The sequence below is a fragment of the Hylobates moloch genome, unplaced genomic scaffold (assembly GCF_009828535.3).
Source record: "Hylobates moloch isolate HMO894 unplaced genomic scaffold, HMol_V3 SCAFFOLD_6, whole genome shotgun sequence".
NCBI lineage: Eukaryota > Metazoa > Chordata > Mammalia > Primates > Hylobatidae > Hylobates > Hylobates moloch.
Window position 1 is genome coordinate 100,933,558 of NW_026652281.1, and position 20,895 is coordinate 100,954,452.

At 39.8% G+C, this 20,895-nt stretch overlaps 1 long non-coding RNA gene across 2 annotated transcripts; it reads left to right on the forward strand.

Annotated features, from left to right (window-relative positions):
* The first annotated feature begins 2,269 nt into the window (after positions 1-2,269).
* Positions 2,270-20,120, forward strand: LOC131383779 (uncharacterized). 2 transcript variants are annotated; one of them, XR_009214052.1, is made up of 4 exons: positions 2,270-2,368; positions 4,475-4,631; positions 17,132-17,344; positions 19,967-20,120. It is a non-coding gene; the product is annotated as an uncharacterized LOC131383779 (long non-coding RNA). The 2 variants fall into 2 exon arrangements; XR_009214053.1 differs by lacking the exon at positions 17,132-17,344.
* Positions 20,121-20,895: the final 775 nt, after the last annotated feature.

Below are 20,895 nucleotides of genomic sequence, written 5' to 3' on the forward strand. Positions count from 1 at the left end.
TGAGATCGCACCATTGCACTCCAGCCTGGGCTATAAGAGTGAAACTCCATCTAACAAACAAACAAACAAAAAATCGTGATGAATGAATGAGTTGCAACTTTGACAAAGGCTAGGAAGTAAAAGGACAAGGTGCTGTGAGATCGCGTTTCTCTCTATTCCAGTCATGCTGAATCTCTTGTGAGTTCCAACACTAGCTGTGCTCACCCATGCAAACACCTCTGACATGGTGTCCTAGGCTCCTCAAATTCTGAGTAACTCCAATCGTCCACATTCAAAGGTCGCCGGATTGGGCTCCTTCCCTTGCGAGCAGTCTAACTCCACCTGCCCAAGCAGAGTGGGCCATACCTGCTGCTGTGCCCCATAGCATGCTGCCCTACTGTGATTGCTTCCTTTACATCTCCATATTTTATTAGTTTTGGAACCCTTTAAGTAATCATAGAGGTCTAGCTCAGCATTGTCAGCTTTTGTGCCAGTTGCCCAGCACAGTGTCAGGCTCAGCAGATAGGCAATGTTGAACAGAATTCAAGCATCCATATATCATGGTGGTAAGTCAAGTTCATGACACATGGAGAGTCACTCACTGGAATGTTTATACTGTGCATTAAAAATAAGTCAGCCTTTATCATACACTTGTCACTCTTTCCTCTTCCCCTCCCTACAGACATACCTTTAATTTCAAAGCAACTTTATCTAGTATTTGTACTTTATTCCGGAAAACTCACCTTTAAAGTGGAAGGTCAAGTTGCTTTACTCTCATTTTTTTTAATTAAAGAGCCTGTTATGTTACATTCAGTTTGACTCCACATTCAGCAATTCCAGAAGAGAAGTCTCTCTTATTTGAATGGGGACTGGGAAGGCAGCAATAATTTGCAGAATCCAACAGAACCAGGCTAAAACATTTTTCTCCGTCAAGAGATGATACCATTTAACCCCAATTAACTCACATCTCAGGTTCAAGGCTTTGGGTTTACTAATCTGAATCAATACCGTACTCTATTAATTATGTAAATTCAAACTAATGACATTCCTTGACATTTTTTGGAATTGGTGTTAAAATCCTGCCAAGCGGGGCATCATTGGGAGCTACATTATGATCCTGTAGGAAAGTATTGTAGGTGGATCATATTTTAGTTTTTTGGGGTTTTTGTTTGTAAGATTGAAAAAAAGAATCACTGGATGGTTTCCTGAGACAGTGAAGAAGACAAAACACACATCGAGATTCTTCAATTTCTTCTTAGTGCTGTCATTTATGAAAATTAATGAAAACCATTTAAGAGGGTGTAAATGAGCAACTAATAGATTTAGAAATCGACTCTCATTCACTCTTCCTTTTCTCTGGAGAGAGGAGGCAACAGAGTCTAAAGAAAGAGGGAGGTGAGCAGCTACATTAGGGAGCACAAGCATTGAATTTGGACAGACCTGGGCTCAAATGCAGGTCTGTGTGTTTCTGTATAGCCAAAGGCAATTCATGATAGCTCTAAAAGCCTCATTCACTTCATGTATAAAATGAGGCTATGCCTCACTTCAGCAAAGAGCTTTGCAAATATTACGCAAAACCCGTACCATCATCTGTGGAGTGCTTGGAGCCAGGAACATAGTCAGTGCTCAGTAAGTACTGGCTAATATTAATGTTACATCCACAACTAGACATTTTAATGCTTCAAGAATCCCCGACTGGTTTCAGTGCTGTCTTTGAATTGTCTTTTGTTCAACCATTCATTCATTTGTTCAGTAAATATCTGCTAGGCAGCTATAAGGTCCTTGGAACTGCATTACATCCCTGGGGAAGAAGAAATGAATGAGCAAGCCACAGCCCCCCTTTCTCGTGAAGCTCATGGTGGTCCTTAACCTGTCACAAGTAAATATGCCACTTTTCAATCCAGATATTCAAACAATCTCAAACTTTCTGATGTAAGCAGTTCATCTGCCAAGAACTTTCCTTCTGTGCTTGGCACATCGTAGTTGCTCAGTAAATGCCAATTAAATGAATAAATGTCAGGTGAGTGAATAGAAGGGTGATGGTAATGAATGTCTCCTATTCCAGAACACTGATGTGTGAGTCAGAGGACATAGTCCGTTTTTAACGTTTTTAAGAGATTGTGTCTGTGTGTGCATGCACATGCTTTTCTTAATTCACTCCCAGTCAAAGAAAATGTCTTGTGGAGATTTTAACATATTTAGGTTTAAGTTCTGGAACTAAACTTTATATCCAGTTGTCATGACAACTGTGTTTCTGAGACAATTAAATCCCAATTGGAGTATTCCGAAAGGCCAGTCATTTCTGGAGAGGGCTTTGGTGGAGAAGGAGAGTCCTATTCAACTCTGGGACCTGCATTTTATAGTCACTCCTGTAAGGTCACATTCTGAGGTATGGAGCTTAGGACATCAACATATGGAATTTGGGGTGGGCGGCACAAATTGATCCATAACACCTTCTCACTGGCATGAGAAATTAGACCTTATCAGAATGCTATATATATCCTCCAAGGTATTATAAAGATGGCATCAACATTCCCTTTAAAAACAATTCCATAGGTTTTTTGGGAACAGGTGGTATTTGGTTACATAAGTAAGTTCTTTAGTGGTGTTTTGTGAGATTTTGGTATACCCATCACCTGAGCAGTATACACTGAACCCAGTTTGTAGCCTTTTATCCCTCACTCCCTTCCCGCCCTTTCTCCCCGAGTCCCCAAAGTCCATTGTATTATTCTTATGCCTTTGCACCCTCATGGCTTAGCTCCCACTTATGAGTGAGAACATATGATGTTTAGTTTTCCATCCCTGCATTACTTCACTTAGAATAATAGTGTCTAATCTCATCCAGGTTGCTGTGACTGCCATTAATTCATTCCTTTTTATGGCTGAGTGGCATTCCATTGTACGTATATAGTTTACATTCCTACCAGCCATGTCGAAGTGTTCCCTTTTCACCATATCCATGCCAACATCTATTTTTTTTATTATTGGCATTCTTGTGGGAGTATGGTGGCATCACATTGTGCTTACATTCCCATTTTATAGAGAGGAAAAGTAAGACTCAACGGGGTGAAGCTACTTGCCTCAGGTCAAATAGCTAAGAGAACAGGACTATCCTGGTCGTAGCATGATGCTATGCTAATACCCGTATTTTATCCCATCATGTCTGGATGTTTCATGTTCTCTTTATGAGGCAGTCAGAATCTCAAGCAGAAGAACAGCTACTGTAATTTTAGTGCTCGACTCCCTTAGAAGAGGGGCAAAGTCTTCTAGATTCCTCCAATATCAACTTAAAATTAGTTTTGTGCAGCCCTGGCAGGCACAGCAATAAAATAGATCCAAGGTGCATTTACCTTCCAGGCAGTAAACCTATGTGACCGCCAAAGCTGTCATTTTTTTTTTTTTACATTCTGAAAATTAAATGTTAATTCCCCCCTTAAGACCCTCCACAGATTTAGTTTGTAGGCTAACAGTTCACTTAAGAACAAGAGAAATGTCATCCCTACTTTGACGGGTGATCACAAAATAGAACTATCTTTAAATTCCCTTCAAAAGGGGCAATGTTTATGAATTCACTTTCAGTGGGGGATATAAAGGGATTTGTCAAAACCTGCTGTGATCTCAGCGATGCAGAAAAACAGTGCTGCATTCATTGAGCCAGCCCAAATGTGAGCTCATGAGTGATACTGTCCTTCTGTATCCCTGGCCTTAGGGCTTGGGGTATTCTCAACCTCCTGGGCTTCTTAGGGCTTCCAGGGCATTCTTTTATTAATTTATGTGTTTGTCCCTTGTGACCTTGATTTGAAAAATAAAAAATACAATGGGAGACTTTTCACCCACATCATCCGTGACAGCTCTGGCTAGGTCTTGACACCAGAAATGCCAAAGATATTGAGTTGCCTGACTTTGTCATTGGGGCTTTACTTTCAACGTCTGTGTAAAATCGGCAACTGGATTTGATTTCCTAATAAAGGCTTAGGGAGACTTCACAGCCACTGAGTTTCTTTTGCAGAAAAGGTTGTCAGCAATAGAGGTTTTATAAAGCAACATCTTTCAAAGGCAGAAGGATAATAAAATGTTTTTATTTTTATGTACTAGTTATTTGTTGTCTGATATATAATGCTCATTATTTCATATTGCATTAATTTTAAATTAGGGATAATATACCCATTTTGCTGACTAGGAAACTGAGACTCAGGTAAGTAATTTTGGCAAATTCATACAATTCATTTAGGCTCAAAAGTATAGATTCAAACTCACACTGATTTGACTCTTCATACTGTACTATGATTCCACGTATTATAAAATATCCATATTAACCCAAACATCTGCTGTCTGGTGGTTTGTGATACCTTTGTGACAATGAAGTCATTCAATTTACAAATGATGAAATATATCAGTTCTCTTAATAATGTTATAAGAGATACAGTTCCAGAAAGTTTGACAATTTGTTAGATATCTCCTCATTTAGGATGAAGCTTACTTTTATCCACTTTAGACCCTTCAAGGACAATTTCTGTGAAGCTAATTCTTTCAGTGACGAAAATATGAAGAGCCAACATCTAAATTCTTATGGTCCTGGCTGTCATTTAACATCTCCTGGAGAAGAGTAGTGGGGTAGAAATAGTACAAGCCTGCAAATCAAGAAACTTGAGGTATTTGTTTTCATTCTGCCTTTGACCTTTGACAATTCCCCCAAGTCATAAGATGTCATTTTAAAGATAAGTAAAGAATGGATGCACTATTTAAACACACACACACACACACACACACACACAATATAAATATTTTAAATTATAAATACTCAATAATTTGAAGAATTCTACTAGAATTGGCTTTGGTACTAGGGCTCTTACATACTATAAGTATTAAAATTATTCCTCTTAAACAGATGAGATGATTAAGGGTCCCAGAGATGTAAAGAGCTTCCATACTCATATAGTGATGAAGTTGCAAATCAAACTCAGTAGTGTCTGGTTCCTAATTCATGTTCCTTCTACAATATTCCTTTACCTAGGGTCATCTGAAATATTTTACTATAAATCAAATATATTCCACTTTGAACATGAAGTTGAGCCCAAAGGAAGCTCAGTGTATGATCCAATCTTCTAACAGCCTGTCTGTCTAGGTCCAGAGGTGCTTCTTTGGACCACAGGAGAACCAAGCCCATGGGTGTACTTGGTCAGTCAATTGGACAGAGGTCTCAGTCGACCAAAAATCCCCTGAACTTGAAGGTGATCAGGGAGAGGAGGACAGGCAATCATTAGACTCATGCACAGATCTGTTTCCATTCTCAGGAGTAGAACACAATATTTCATCACCAACCCACTCCACCTGCCTTGAGAATTTGGCTTGTTAGCTATACACCTGCTATACAAATTTTCCATTTCCTATTTGACTAAAGTTCTACTTCCTATTTGACTACAGTTCTACTTTTCTGGCTATGATTTCCTGCAAGGGAAAATTTATGACTTCACCTAAACAAACAACTATGACCACAACCTACCTTTGCTACACAACTGAGGAGATTAATCTTTAAAATATGGGGTGGGGGGCATTTTGGCATCCTCATTACTTGTTATATTCTATTTCTATTCCATTTTAGGAATATATATCTTTTTTATTGTAGAAACAAAACAAAACAAAAAATAAAACAACAACAAAAAGAGAAGGGCTCAAAATATTTAGAAATAAATAAATATGGATCAAAGATTCAGGGTAGGTTCTACTTCCAGTCCCAAACCACCCACCATCATAGACTCTTCAAATGATCTATTTCCATAATTCCAAAAATTATTTGATTTTCTTGTTTGCTTGTCTTTGTCACATGCCCAAGCTCTCCTCATTTTACACTGCAAATGAAATGCTTATTCAATAATTACAAATTAAGCACTTATTAAGAGTCAGATAAAGTGGTCATTGGGACAGAGACTCTGCTAACCTCAAGCTCATGGTGTGAGAGACAGACATGAAAAATTGGTTAATACAATATAATGCAAAGAATAGTGACCTTCTCTCCTGATGGGATGGAGATGTGAATTTAGAGGTGGCTTATTTCACTTAATTTCATATTTTCTCTCCTTCTCTGCCACACTTCACATTTCAGTACATTCTGGAACTTGGGTCATCTTCCTTAAATACTGATCCAAATATGTTTTCTCCAACCTCTTTTAACCTACTAACTTGTCAAGTTACCTATATAATTGAGACTAAATCCTTAGGGTATCCTCGATGTTCTAGACTCATGTTATGTACATCAAGACTTATCTTCCTCCCTCTCCATGAATCTTGCACTCCACATAAGCGCTTTTCATCATTCTCCTCATGTTCACAGGAAAACTCATACTTACTCATAAGCTTTGCTTTTGCTGTTTCTCCCATCTCATGTGACATCTACCTATGAAATTTCTAAGCTTCAGGTAAGCCCCAGCTCTGAACTCAACTCTCTCCTAATCTTCCCCAACTAGGCCATGGAATCTTAAAGATAGCTAGATCATCTATGGGCACACTCAACCCAGTTGAGTAATTTCGTTGCCCACCTCCACGGTAATGAATAATACTATCCCCACTCTATGTTCAGTGACAAAATGATCTCTTCATTTTTAGGTAGCTGTACTTCCTATTGAATTATCCTTATCTCTAGGAATTTTTTATAGAGCCAAAATTAACTTCTCTGAAACAACACTTTCTTTGGCTTTGCTCTGCCTTTTGGAAAAGAGGAACAATTCTAACATCTTTCTTATGTATCTACCAATCACATGATTGAACCCAGTCATTTTTCTACTATCATCATTCTGCTTAGATCTCTTTTCCAGCCTAAATATCTTAACAGCCTCAACTCTCCTGCAGGTGGGGGAGATGTCACGCTTTTTCAACACCCTGTTCAAATGCAATACCCCAATGCAGCATGTGACCATAGCTGCAGTCTCTATAAAAGAAGATGATTTACTTATCTCTTCTCTTTGTCACTGATTTTTATTAGACTAAGTTCATGATTGCTTTTCCGAGCAGCTATTTTATGCTGCTGGTCATGGTGAGCATGAGGTCAACCAATGCAGCCCATTTTTCTGCAGGGACTGCCATTTAGATAGGGCTTCTCCATCCAGTGCTTAGAGAGTAGAATTTAAAACTTGATTTCCATAAGCCCATGCAGTTTCCATCCCACTGTGCTCTGCCTCCATAAAATAGTTTGCCTGCTTAGTGAACTATGGTTCTAAAGGATGAAAACATCAAACACATGGGCAAAAATCACAGGTATTGATAACTGGCCTAAAATATTTAAGTGTCATATAATTCCAGCAGACCAAACTGACAGTAATAATAGTGGTGTTTTATACATCAATGTAATAATACTTAATAATGATGCTTTGTATTTATCCACTGCCTTTCTTCTGGAAATGTTGGCAGAGTAAAGTAAATCTAACATTGATATTAAAAAATAAACCCCTAAATTAATACCAGTTTGACACGCCCCTTCAAAAAAAAAGTCAGAAAACACAATATAAGGCTCTCTGACAAGCTGGAAATGAATAGTTTTGCAAAGCATAGAAAATTTGGCCTGTAGGATGACAAGAAAGTCATATGTCACCTGTGACTAGTTGTAACTCCTACCCTCAGGGTGGATGTTGGTTTAATTTTGACTCTGGAGAAAAGTAGAGCAGTAAAATGTATAAAAAAACATGGGCAAGTTCACATTCCTCACTTGTCAGGGATATAAAGCAAAATCAAAATTATTTTCTAAGTCTTTGGACACAAAGTGATTATTTCTGGGGAATGTAAACAGTTGCCAATTCGAATACATATCAGTGGACTCCAGGTCAAGACTAAGAGACCAGCAGGGTCAAGAGAACAGGCTGGCATCTGGATAAGCGAGTTATTAGGTATAAATTAATATAAGTAAACACCTCATTTGAAACTGAAATGGTTTGGCTGTGTCCCCACTCAAATCTTACCTTGAATGGTAATAATCCCCATATGTCAAGGGCAGGGCCAGGTTGAGATAATGTGATCATGGGGGCAGTGTTCCCTATGCTGTTCTCTTGGTAGTGAATAAGTATCATGGGATCTGATGGTTTTATAAATGGGAGCTCCTGAACTCCTCCAAGTTCTCTTGCCTGCTGCCATATAAAACATGCCTTTACTTCTCCTTTGCTTTCCGCCATGATTCTGAAGCTTCCCCAGCCATGTGGAACCGTGAGTCCTTTAAACCTCTTTCCTTTATAAATTACCCAGTCTTGGGTGTGTCTTTATGAACAGCATGAGAACAGACTAATACAGAAACACTGCATCAATTACCATAAAAGTAATTTATAGAGGAGCCATTCTAAGGGGTAACAATGTCTGAGACATAAGAAACAAATTTCTAATGGTAAAATTTTAAACATAAAAGAAAACAGAGAGAAAATAAGATATTGAACCTAATTATAGGTCTTTCTATTTCTTCAAGTTAACCATGCAGTATGTGGTGAAAGAATAATTTAATATTATCAGATTGGCCAATATTTCTTAAGCTAAGAAGGAAAATACAATTTATTTTTCTCCCTGATTCTCTCTTGTACACACTAATTCTCAAATACCTATATTTGTTAAGTAGTTATCATGTGCAGAAGGAAATAAAACATGATTTTTAAACAGTCTCTGAGCTCAAGAAGTGAGTAGAATCAACAAGGAGATAAAAACGTCAACATAACCAAAATCTAGGAAGGAAGTAGCTGGATGACACAATGTGCAGATAGAGTCTCTGTAGGATTAGTGGGAGGATGACCTCATGAGGGATGGTAACAATCGGAAGTAAGACCTTGGAGAAGATTTTGTGACCTATAGAGATAGAGAAAGGGCATCCAGAGAAACAGAACCAATAGGATATACAGATAAAGATTTATTATGAGGAATTGGCTTACATAATTATGAACACTGAGAAGACCCAAAACTTTCCATACATTAGCTGGAGGCCCAGGAAAGCTGGTTCCAGTCCAAACCCAAAGGCCTGACAACCAAAGGAGTCAATGATGTAAGTGCCACTCCCCAGTCTGAAGGCGTGAGAACCAGGTGTACCGACATCCGAAGGCAACAGAAAGCGGATATTCCAGCTAAAGCAGAAAGAGCAAATTCACCCTTCCACATTTTTGTTCTGTTCAGGTCTTCAAAGGATTGGTTGGCTTCTACCCACATATTATCAGATTGGCCAATATTTCTTAAGCTAAAAAGGAAAATACAATTTATAAATATAAAACACATGGGGAAGAGAAATCTGCTCTACTCAGTCTACCAAGTCAAATACTAATTTCCTCTAAAAACATTCTCACAGACATAGCCCCAAGTTTTACCAGCTTTCTGGGCATCCCTTAGCCCAGTCAAGTTGAAACATAAAATTAACTATCACAGCATCCTAGGGTGGGTAAACATCCATAGCAAAGACATCTAAAAAGAAGAGGAGATACAGTGTTTTTGGTCTAGGCCACAGGGGGCATCACTGACACTATTTTGTGATAACTTATTTCATAGTAGATGCTGTTACTTTAGTTAGGGTTGTCTCTATGAGCTTTTAATCCTCAGCATAATTCTATTGTTCAATATCCAATCTGTCATGACAGAAAACTTTTTATTAAGCAGTTACAATATGATCACCTTTATGCTAAGCATTTTGAATTTTGTGGTATTTTTGGCCAAAATAATTGACTTCCCCGTAGCTGTGGATATTGCTGCAACTTTGTAATTGCCTTTCTGATTTTGGGCTTGTTTTGTGGCAAAGATGTTGTTATACTAGATCTGAGCCCAAGCCTCAATAGGTTTTGAATCTCTCTTTCTCTCTGTCTCCATCTCCTTCTCTCTCTCTCTCACTCTCTCTCTCTCTCTCTCTCTCTCCTTTTGTCTCTTTCAATCTCTCTGTCTCTCCCCACCTTCTCTCTCCCCCAGAACTTTGTCCAACCACCAAGAGAATAAGTCCAGGGTAGCCTACTGGAGAAAGAAAACCCAGTTTTTCCAGCAAAGACCATGATAGAATCTTGAGCTAGCCAACTCCCAAACACGTGACAGAACTCAGACAGAATCAGCAAAGCCACCTACCCATCTTGTAGCTGAACATACAAGCAAAAATGAGCCCAGGTAAAACAGAAGAGCTGCCCAAATCACCAGTAGACTCATGAGCCATAATAAACAGTTATTGTTTTAAGCCATTGAGTGTTGTTAGTTTGTTATGCAGCAACAGCTAGCTGATATACATATGCTGCTCACAACCAACTGTGAAATAGGTACTGTTACACATCCCCATTTTAAAGGTGAAATAACTAAAGCTTTAGAGAAGCGAAGTCACTTGTAGTAGGTCACGTGTAGCTAGTATTTTAATTCAGATTGTCCTTTTTCTAGAGCCAGAAGGCTTAACCACTTGCTGATACTGCCTATCCATATGATCCAAATGTTGCAGTTATATTTGGAATAAGTAAAATCGGGCACATATGAAGAAGCAGAAACAAGATGCAAAGTCAGGTCTGCCTCACCCTAAACTCACACGCTTGTTGTGCCATCCTATCCTCTCTCACACAAAAGGGAAGTACTGAAAAAGTAATACCATGATAAAGGAAGATTGAGGTTAAATCTACATGCTTTTAGACACCAGGGCAAAGAGCTTTACCTGCTTATGTGTTGAAGATAGTAAGCAGTCCTACAATTATTTTAGCAAAAGTAGTACAAAAGTGCTTACCTTCTTTAGGCAGCGTGGGGGTAGCAGGAACACTTTCTAACATGCCATAACCCAAGAACAAATTTGGTATTTGTGTTTTCTGCCAAGCAAAATATCTCTCTGCAGAAAAGAGCCCTCTCTTTAGCTTAAAAATAAATTCAGGATGAATAAACCTCAAAAACTTCAGGGGCTAGGTCAGAAACACATCTTCCATGCAGAACATAAACACCAACTTTTTGTAGAGTCATCAAGTGTCCATATTTTTTTAAATCATAAAATATGTTGGCAAACTTTACTTCCACAAGGACCCCTGCCATGAAGATAACCTTAATCCAGCACAAAAGAAAAATATTTACAGGAACTGAGGCCGACAAGTTGTTCTCCCCTGTGTGATGTGATATACTGACTACCCTGATTATGTGACAGTTTGATGGGCATGGTAGAAAAAAACGCTTAGGAGTATAAATATTAATCCTTAGGCAGTGATTTGTGTAAACTGCATAGCAAAAACGAAAGTACAAATATAAGTTTTTCACATATTTTGCCTTGTCTACAGCATATATTATTCACCCCACATGTTTTCCATCTCTAGAGCTCTTCTGAGTGACTGGAAACCATATTTCTCAAATACTGAATTCTCATAAAAGGTTTTTTGTTTCTTTGTCTTTTTAAATCTTGAATCAGATGAGAATAGTACCTGGTTTGCAAACTGGCACTAAAGCATTAAAATTGGGTTTTAAAAGTTTCTTTTGTGAATATTATGGGATATCCAAAAAGTTCAGGATGGCAATATCAAATAGCATCAAAATATTTCTAAACTTTTTAAAAAAATGTTCTATTTTATTTCAAATGATGCAGTGTTCATAGAAGAAAAATCTCTAATTCTCTTTTGACATGACCTGTAAGTTAGGAGGCAGTGGAGTTCTTCCTTCCACTCTTAGAATTCTACAAAGCAGCCCTCAGTAGTGACATGGGAAAAGAGGTTCTTCCTTCTCTTTGCTAGAGTTGGAAGAGAAGCTGCATTCTTTCTCCTGTGCCCTGCATAATACACCCTCCACTAATACCGTTGCTGCTCATACCTATTGTCCTTGAGAAACACTAATGTGATCCTCTGCTTCTTTTTTCCACCAAGTATCTGTTCTTAAGTTACAACATGTAGCCAAATTGGGAATACACATACTGTGACCCAAACAGATTTCATAGCTTACTTGGCTGATTCTAGTGGGCCCTATTGAGGCAGGAACTCCTAACCAGGTTACCATGTTAACCTTGCACAGTTAATAGCACATGAGCTGTGGAGCATTGTATTCAGCCCTAAGAGTTTTCACCCACCTAATTAACAAGTATTTCTGGAGCATCTGTCCACTGTCAGATCTTGTGCTTGGTGCTGAGGATATAGCAGTGTGGAATGCAACAAGATAAGCATGGCCCCTGGAAACAGTGGGAGAGAGATAATAAGAGTAAAAAAAAGAAACAAAGTGATTATTGATTGTGATGCATGCTCTAATGGGAATAAACATGGTGGTACCATATACAATAAGTCTACTCTGCAGAGGAGGACTTCTGTAAGGAAATGGCATTGGAGTTGAGGCTGGAGTGATGAGACAAAGCTCGTCATGTGGAGATGGGTAGAAATACATTACAATAAAAAGAAAAAAGGAAGTGCAGAGGGCCCACAATGAGAAGAGCTTGGTATGTTCAAGCAAATGGAGCAAGTAGCAAAAGAGGAGTTCAGAAGACCGGGCAGGATCCAGATCACTTAGTGTATTAGTCCGTTTTCATGCTGCTGATAAAGACATACCCAAGACAGGGTCATTTATCAAGAAAACAGATTTAATTGACTCACAGTTCCACATGGCTGGGAACGCCTCACAATCATGGTGGAAGGCAAGCAGGACCAAGTCACATCTTACATGGCGGCAGAGAAGAGAGAGAACTTGTGCAGGAAAACTCCTCTTCATAAAACCATCAGATCTCGTGAGACTTATTCACTATCATGAGAACAGCATGGGAAAGACTCACCCCTGTGATTCAATTACCTCCCACTGAGTCTCTACCATGAAACATGGGAATTGTGGGAGCTACAATTCTAGATGAGATTTGGTGGGGGGGTTGTGGTGTGCAGCCAAACCATATCATTTAGACACCTGCCAACCCTAAAAAGAAGTTAGAATTTTACAGGAAGTGGAAAGTTTTGAAGGGTTGCAAGTGGAGATGAAACTTGATCTTATTTATATAGACTCTTGCTCAACACTCAGGATTGGGACTTCCCTCCGAACTTTGTTTTGTAGGAAACTTTCCCATAAGGGGGCTTCTGTACTTCTTCTCTGGAGTCAAAACTCCATCCTCACCACAGGGTTTCTGTTTACTGTCTGGGCTGCTACTTGGCTACCCCTTTTTCCCTCTGATGCTGGTAGTGATGGCTATCTAGATATCTCTTCTCCATTACTCTCCCATCACTTCCACTTGCTCAGTTATCCCAGCTAAGTCTGAATTCAATGTGTTGCCTCTTGGCAGACTGAGGGTCGAGCTACTGTTGAATATCCGCTCAGGAATCTAGACAGGTCTTCATCCTCTTCCTATTGTAACTAGCCACTCGGATCCTGGCATGCCTTCTGAAAGCTGAATCTATAAGAGCTATTCTAATGCTTAATATCCCCAAGCAGAAATAACTCAAGGCAGACATCTACAAAACAGACATGTTTTATGCTTTGTCCTGTTCTGGTCATCTGAATCTTAATTGAAATAAATACACAGTATTTCCCAATCCTAATAAGATCATAGTTTCGTCCTTATTTTTCCCTTCCTTCCTTCCTCCCTCCATTCCTTCTTTCCTTCTTCCTTCCTTCCTCTTTCTTTCTGTCCCGTTTTCTTCCTTTTTCCTTCTCTACCATCCCTCTCTACCTTCTTTACTCTTTGGTCCTTCTCTACCATCTTTCTTTTTCCATCCTTTCTACTTTAATAACTAAAAGAAAGATGAAGTCCCTTAAAGGATTTATGAACATGATAATCCTGGTAATAATACTAATTATGATGATAATAAAATTATCATAGCTAACATTTATTAAACATGTAAATGCACTAGGCATGGAACCAAGCTCCTTACATACATATAATTTTATAAATCCTCACAACTCTAATCGGTACTATTAATATTGCTATTTAAGCATGAAAAGCTTGAAACCTGTAAAGGCTAAGGCACTTGTCAAGGTCACAGAGGTGGCATAAGACAGAACTGGGTGGCCCAAATGCAAAGGTCATGTATGCCTCACCATGCTTTGTTGGATACCTTGTATTGTGAAGCATGAGTGAGCCTATATTCTGTATTGAAAACTTTCTGAAATGTGCCATGCAGAGAAAGGCATTTTTAACTATCATCTGAAATAAGATAAGTGCAATTATAGAGAGGGCTGTTCGATCTGGTTCTGATGTTGACCTCATTCCTCTTCCCAGAAGTGCTGGTAGAAATGCTTGACAACTATGTCTGATGGGCACACAACTGGAAAAAGCCATATTGTGGGTTTCTATGTGTGTGTGACCCCACTTTCTGCCATGAATCCTGAACCAGTCCAGATCCCCTATCTCTCAGTTAAGTGTATACATCAGTAAGGGTATACCTCCATTTATTTCTGCCTCCTTCCAGCATGCTTCCTATTGATATCCGTGCTTATTTGAGTATTCAAAGGAGCTCTCTTTTTTGCCAAACTGAATGCTGAATTCTGCCCCTGCTTTCTCTGCAGCGGTGATAGAGTTGGTGGTGTCTGTATTTAGGGGTGAGAGTCATTTGACCACTTTGGTTTACGGACAAGTGTTTTACATGTTTTTCCAAGGAAAGAATTAATTCCAACTGGGGGTTTATGGCAAAAATAGATTATCCATTAGATAAAGACAGTCCTCAATAACCCTCTTCAGCCCCATTAAGTATCACCTGTCAACAGGCTCAGCACTACCTCGGGGTGTGACAACATAATCTCTGTATTCCCATTAGTGGGTTGGGTCAGTTGTATCATTCACATTTGGAATAAGTACCCCTCCAAGATGACTTATTTATAAAAGAATGTAATTTAAAATAAAAATCCAGAAGGTTTCTGTGTTTAAAGCCATGGATCACCAAAGAAACTGGTCCTATTATCATTTGATTTGCTCTATCAAATTAGACATCATTGCACAGAAGTATTTATTTGCTTTTGTTTTTGTTTTTTGAGGCAGAGTTTCACTCTGTTACCCAGGCTGGATTGCAGTGGTCCAGTCTGAACTCACTGCAACCTCTGCCTCCATGGTTCAAGTGATTCTTATGCCTCAGCCTCTCAGGTAGCTGGGATTACAGGCATGCGCCACCTCACTCAGCCAATTTTTTTGTGGTTTTAGTAGAGATGGGGTTTCACCATGCTAGCCAGGCTGGTCTCAAATTCTTGGCCTCAAGCAATCTGCCAGCTTCAGCCTCCCAAAGTGCTGGGATTACAGGCATGAGCCACCATGCCCGACCAGAAGTATTTATTTGACTGGACAACGTATACAGAGACATGCACACAAAATCATCATGTACAATATTCTCCAAGAAATTAGGACCTGGGCTAAAATATGCTTTAGGAAGTCTCTATAGCCTAGAGAACTGTTTCTGAAAAATATACCAAAACTAAAATAACAGCCACTAAGTTGCTTTTGGTTGTCTTGTAAATTGACTTCATTTATATATAAATATAAATATAAATATATATATATACACATATATATATTTTTTAAATACAATAGTCATTCCTTTTCTGTGGTAGTTTTGCTTTCTGCAGTTTCAGCTACCTACAATTAACCACAGTCCAAAAATAGGTAAATATAGAATGAGATATTTTGAGAGAGATAGAGAGAGAGCACATTCATATAACTTTTATGACACTATATTTTTATAATTATTCTTTTTTATTACTAGTTATTGTTGTTAATCTCTTACTGTGCCTAATTTATAAATTAAACATTATTATAGATATGTATGTATAGGAATAAAAAGTGTATATAGGGTTTAGTACTATCTGCAGTTTCAGGCAGCCTATAGGGATCTTGGAACATATTCCCTACAGATAAGGGGCGACTACTGAACGGTGATATTGTGTGTGTTTGGCCAAATTAGTGAGTATACTTTTTCACATGAACGAATTTTCCAGATAACTAAGACTTAGTATTGATCCCAGTGGTAATTGCTTATATTAACTATTTTTAAAAGAAACTGTAATTTATTGTATCACATACCTCTTGGCTTTTTGAAACAGAAATACAGAAACCAAGCTAACCTTTTCTTGATGTCACAGTCAGCCATTATCAATAGCTGTGGCAGAGAGAAAAAGTGCTGGATTTGAAGTTACTTGATACTACGTGCATGTTTACACTCTGCTTTTCTTCACAAAGAATTTGAGGGCGGCTTATGAAATTATATGTAATACAGAAGAAAAATGACAAATAATTGAAGGAATCGAGATGAGGAGAAAATACAGGAAAGCAAATACAAAAGCCAGGAAAAAGATTAGTGAGCCAGGATCCTGACTTAGCACGCTGGCTGCAAGTGATGGAAATCCAGCTTGAAATTGCCTGAGGACCAATGAAGAATTAATTGCTGCATATAAAATACTGCAGTAGTAAACAATGGCAGAAATGGCCTTGAGGTTGACCAGAAATAGCTTCTGAACACTGTCAGGACTCTCTCCATAAGTTTCTCATCTCTGTTGCTCTGTGAACCGAGTCCTCACTTTTCCATTACTTAAAGGCAAGGAGATGGTCTGACTTACTGGAACATCTGCATTTCTCTACCAGTTCTTAGAGTAGGACCCCAGTTGGCACAGCTTGGGTCCCATGGACATCTCTGGACAATTCACTCTGGCTAGGAGGATGTTTATTATGATGCAGCCAGTCTCATTCCAATGTCATCCCTGTAGTTGAGTAAATGAGTGAACCTGTTTCCTGATCAGGGAAAGGAACGACCCTCAGAGAAAAGCAATAGCCACTATATAAGCATTCTACATGGCCTTATGGAAGCCTAAATATTGGCCCAGATTTTCATTTAAGCTCCCCAGTGTCCAAAACATGCAGGAAATACAATTGTTTACATGATTCTTGATTTCTGTAACACAACACTAAAGAGGAGCTTGGGGGAGAGTAGAAAAGAAGAGCTGGTATTTCAAGGGAAGCTCAGCTTTTCCTTGCATTAATACCAGAGATCTCTCTCACCTGGTGGTTCCTGAGTTAGGGAACCATGGAATACGTGAGTGAAGTCAGAATGTGGTATTCTAATTAGCTCTGGCCCCAAACATGGCTTAGAATTGCATTCTTTATGCTGAGCATTGACATACAATTGTTTCTCCTCACCTCTCAGTCCTCTACTTGATCTCAGTGGGGTCTTGGCAGCCCGCTTTTGCCAGGATTCAGATCTATCCTTGTTGCAAACCACAGCAAAAATAAACAAAGGAAATGACCTGTGTCCTTTGCCCACAGCAGGGAACAGAGGTCCACATCCTGGACTCAGGAATTTGCACAGAAGGAGACACTCCAAGCAGTGCTCCGACACATAAGAGGCCCCAGGAATTTGGAGACCTGAGTAACTCCAAAGAAGCCCTGGCTGCACTCAGGCTGCTGTTTCAGACAAAACTAAACAACTCATATCAGTCCAAGCACAAAGGAAACTCTCCAAGGATCATGGTCATGGAGGTTTGGATTGATTTGCATTCTTTTGCCAAGGAAAGCATTAATTGGCCCTTTGGGAAGCCCACCTAGTCAAAGGCTAAAAGCATTATTGTGCATGGAGGACAATCTGCACTTCCGCTCCTTTGGGACTCACCTACTCTCGTGATAATTCCATGCCAAACCACAGCCTCCTAGGAAATGGATCTGATTCTGAGTCAGACATGCATTCCAAGTCCTAGGGCTACTGGCCCCGCCAACTTATATCCTCACCCCTTGACTGCCATTTCTCTCTTTTGCCAATACTGACACTAATTGTAGAGTTCTCCGACTCCACACTGCCACTTGCTTATTTTGTTATTATTGCTCATGTGTGTGACTATTTTGGAGGACAGAGATTCCTAGGTCTCTGTATCTGGATCTTTCTCTAAGCTGGCAAGTAACCTGCTTTATCTAACCTTCCTACTGTCAGTGCCCCAAGCAGTAGAAGGCACCTCCCTAATTGTCTTCTATGAGTTGGAAACCAGGTAAAAAGATTTATTAGAAACATGTATAGAGTTAGAGCCTGCGTGTACTGACTGAAGTTCTAAAGGCTCCTCCCATAGTGTGTATGTGTGTGTATGTGTGTGCGCATGTGTGTGCGTGTGTGCATGTGTTTAAAGGGCTTTTTGAAAACCATCTCTGCCTATTGCAAGCCCTTCTCTCTTATTTCGAATTTCAGGAATACATTTTGGTAAAGTTGCTAGAAGTCTGGCCTCTAGGTAAGTGGGGTATCATTGTTCATAAAAAGACACCAAGTATCCTATGAATCCCAGGCTCTGCATCTCTGCAGTGACTGGTGGACGTGTTTTGTGAACAGATTGGGAATTCAAATGAATTGTTCCCATGTTCCAGTGAGAAACATCATCACCCTGCTCCCAAACAACATACTATGTGCAAAAGAGAGACAAAGACCTGAAGTTTCTCTTTCCGAGGGTGTGTTTGTTATGGATTTGGAGAGAACCACAACCTTTCCTAAACATTATTGCTCAGATGAGCTTCCTGCGTTCAGAAGAAGGAAGTGGAGGTATGGCAGGTAGTTGCAGAGGTAGGTTTATGCCCAACTGGAATGGGAGTCATCAAATGGCACAGCTGTCCCGGGGCTCCAAACAGCTGCTCATCAGGATTCCCTGGAACTCCCCCAGCTTTGTCTCAGATGTTCCAAGCTCAGTTTTGTATATGCAGTTACATTTCCGCTGCCTTCCTCGGGGGACCAGCTTTAAGTAAAGAGGATGAGAATGTGAAGTTACAGAGCTCAGCTTGCCAATACTCCACTAGAGGAAATCACGGGGCAGAATGACAAGATCACTGCTTGGGGCTTAAGTACAAAGAAACAAGGCTTCCTGCCTGTGCCACTCCCACTCCCAAGGCCCACGCGCCACATGCACACGGCATGACTTAAGGCAAATTGCTTAATATTTTCAGACCTGTTTGTTCCTCTGTCAAATAAGAATAGCAATCCCCAGCCTCTAGCCAGCTGGGGGCTACAAGAATTAAGCACAAAATGCCAAACACAGTGTCTCACACATAGTCAGCACTCAATCTTTCAAAATAAAAAATAAGAATAATTATATGTCTGCCTGGCTACTTTCAGAGTCAGCTCAGATGGTCCTCTCTCCATAAACCTCTGGTAATTTCTCCACTTGAACATCTGTGCTCATTCTCAAGTTTTCTTAGTGCTTTGCAGGCCCCCAGACAGACACAGTCACTTTTTGCTTCTTGGTATTTGCGTGTGCACGTGTGTGTGTGTCCTGGGGTCTGGGTGTGCATCTATGTTTCTTCTTGGATCTTTTCAGTTGTTAAATCTACTTGTTCCAGATAGGAAATGTGACTTCATCTTTCTCTCTCTCCATGTGCTCTGTACACAGAGAGGACTTAATAATTTTGTGACAAGTTTATTTATTGACCACCATGTGAGAGCTATTATTGTGTTCCGGGATACTTACTAGGTACTTTATACATGGTATTTTATTTAATCTCCATAACAGCTCTAGGAGATAGGTTTTATTAACTGCATCCTTTTAATGACTATTTACATAGTCAATAAGACTAGAATGACTTATACTCCTACTGAGCAGATAAGGAAACTGAAGCTCCGAGGAGTTACAGGACTTGCTCAGTGTTGTACAAGTACAAAGTGGTGGCACTGGGAAGTTTTCTGTGACTCTAATCTAGGCTCTAAAGTCTAATTATCCACTGGCTCTTAAAGTGTGGCCCCGGTTTGAGAGAGGATCCCTGCCCCTAATCCATCAAGCCAGGCCAGGAGAGTGCAATCGTAGAGTCCATGTGTCCTGCCTCTTGAATCCCTGAGTTGAAATCCCAGATCTTTCACTTTTTAACTATACAACTCTAGGAATGATATTTATCCTTCCTCTGCCATAATCCTCTTATGTGTAAAATGTGGATAATGACAGGACAAACGTTGAGTTGCCAGAAGGATGAAAAATATAAATGCATATAAGACATTTAATCCAACACCTGGCACGCAGTATAAGGACTTGCTAAATGCTACGTGTCATTATTATGATTTAATGATTTTAGATTACTTTTCCAATGTATTTCCTCACCATCCCACCCAAAGCCTGAACAGTTTTGTTTGTTTTTTAATAGAAAGAAAGTAACTTGGGTCTGGCCTTGATGACGCTCCTGAATTTTCCTGCTTGTGATACGGTGGTGTTCTGAAGACTGGCAAGTACCTTTCTTGTTTCTCTGCTGCTATCCTGAAAATGTCACTTGCGTGCATTTGGGAGAAAGATTTGCTGCGTGGGACAGTGCAACACAAGTGTAGAAGGCAGACTTGAATCTGTCTACACATTTGAGTCAAGTGAGCTTGGTCATGCTCTTTAACATCTGAAACTTTCCTTCTCCTTTTATGCAAAAAAGGAGAAAATCACCTGGGTGCAGGGTGGAGGAGGTAGCACTAATATTTACTGAGCATTGACTATGTCCCAAACATTTCTTCTTCTCAGTGCTTTATATGTGTTATCTCATGTGAGCCTACAGTTACCTGTGAGATAGATAGTAACATCATCTGGACCTCACAGACAAACTGCCACAGAGAAGTAACTCGTTGAAAGCCACACAAATAAGATTGGAATCCAGGAAATCTGGCTCCTTGGCCACCATTCTTTTTTTTTTTTTTTTTTTGAGATGGAGTCTCACTCTGTCACCCAGGCTGGAGTGCAGTGGCGAGATCTCAGCTCACTGCAAGTTCCGCCTCCCAGGTTCACGCCATTCTCCTGCCTCAGCCTCCTGAGTAGCTGGGACTACAGGCACGTGCCACCACGCCCAGCTAATTTTTTGTATTTTTAGTAGAGACAGGGTTTCACCATCTTGGCCAGGATGGTCTCAATCTCTTGACCTTGTGATCCACCCGCCTCGGCCTCCCAAAGTGCTGGGATTGCAGGCATGAGTCACTGCACCTGTCGGCCACCATTCTTAACCATAACTGCCTCAGTATGTTGTTGAGAGAAATAACTAAAAAGATGAACGTTAAACACAAAACAGTGCCAGGCACATGGACGTGCTTATTAAATGTA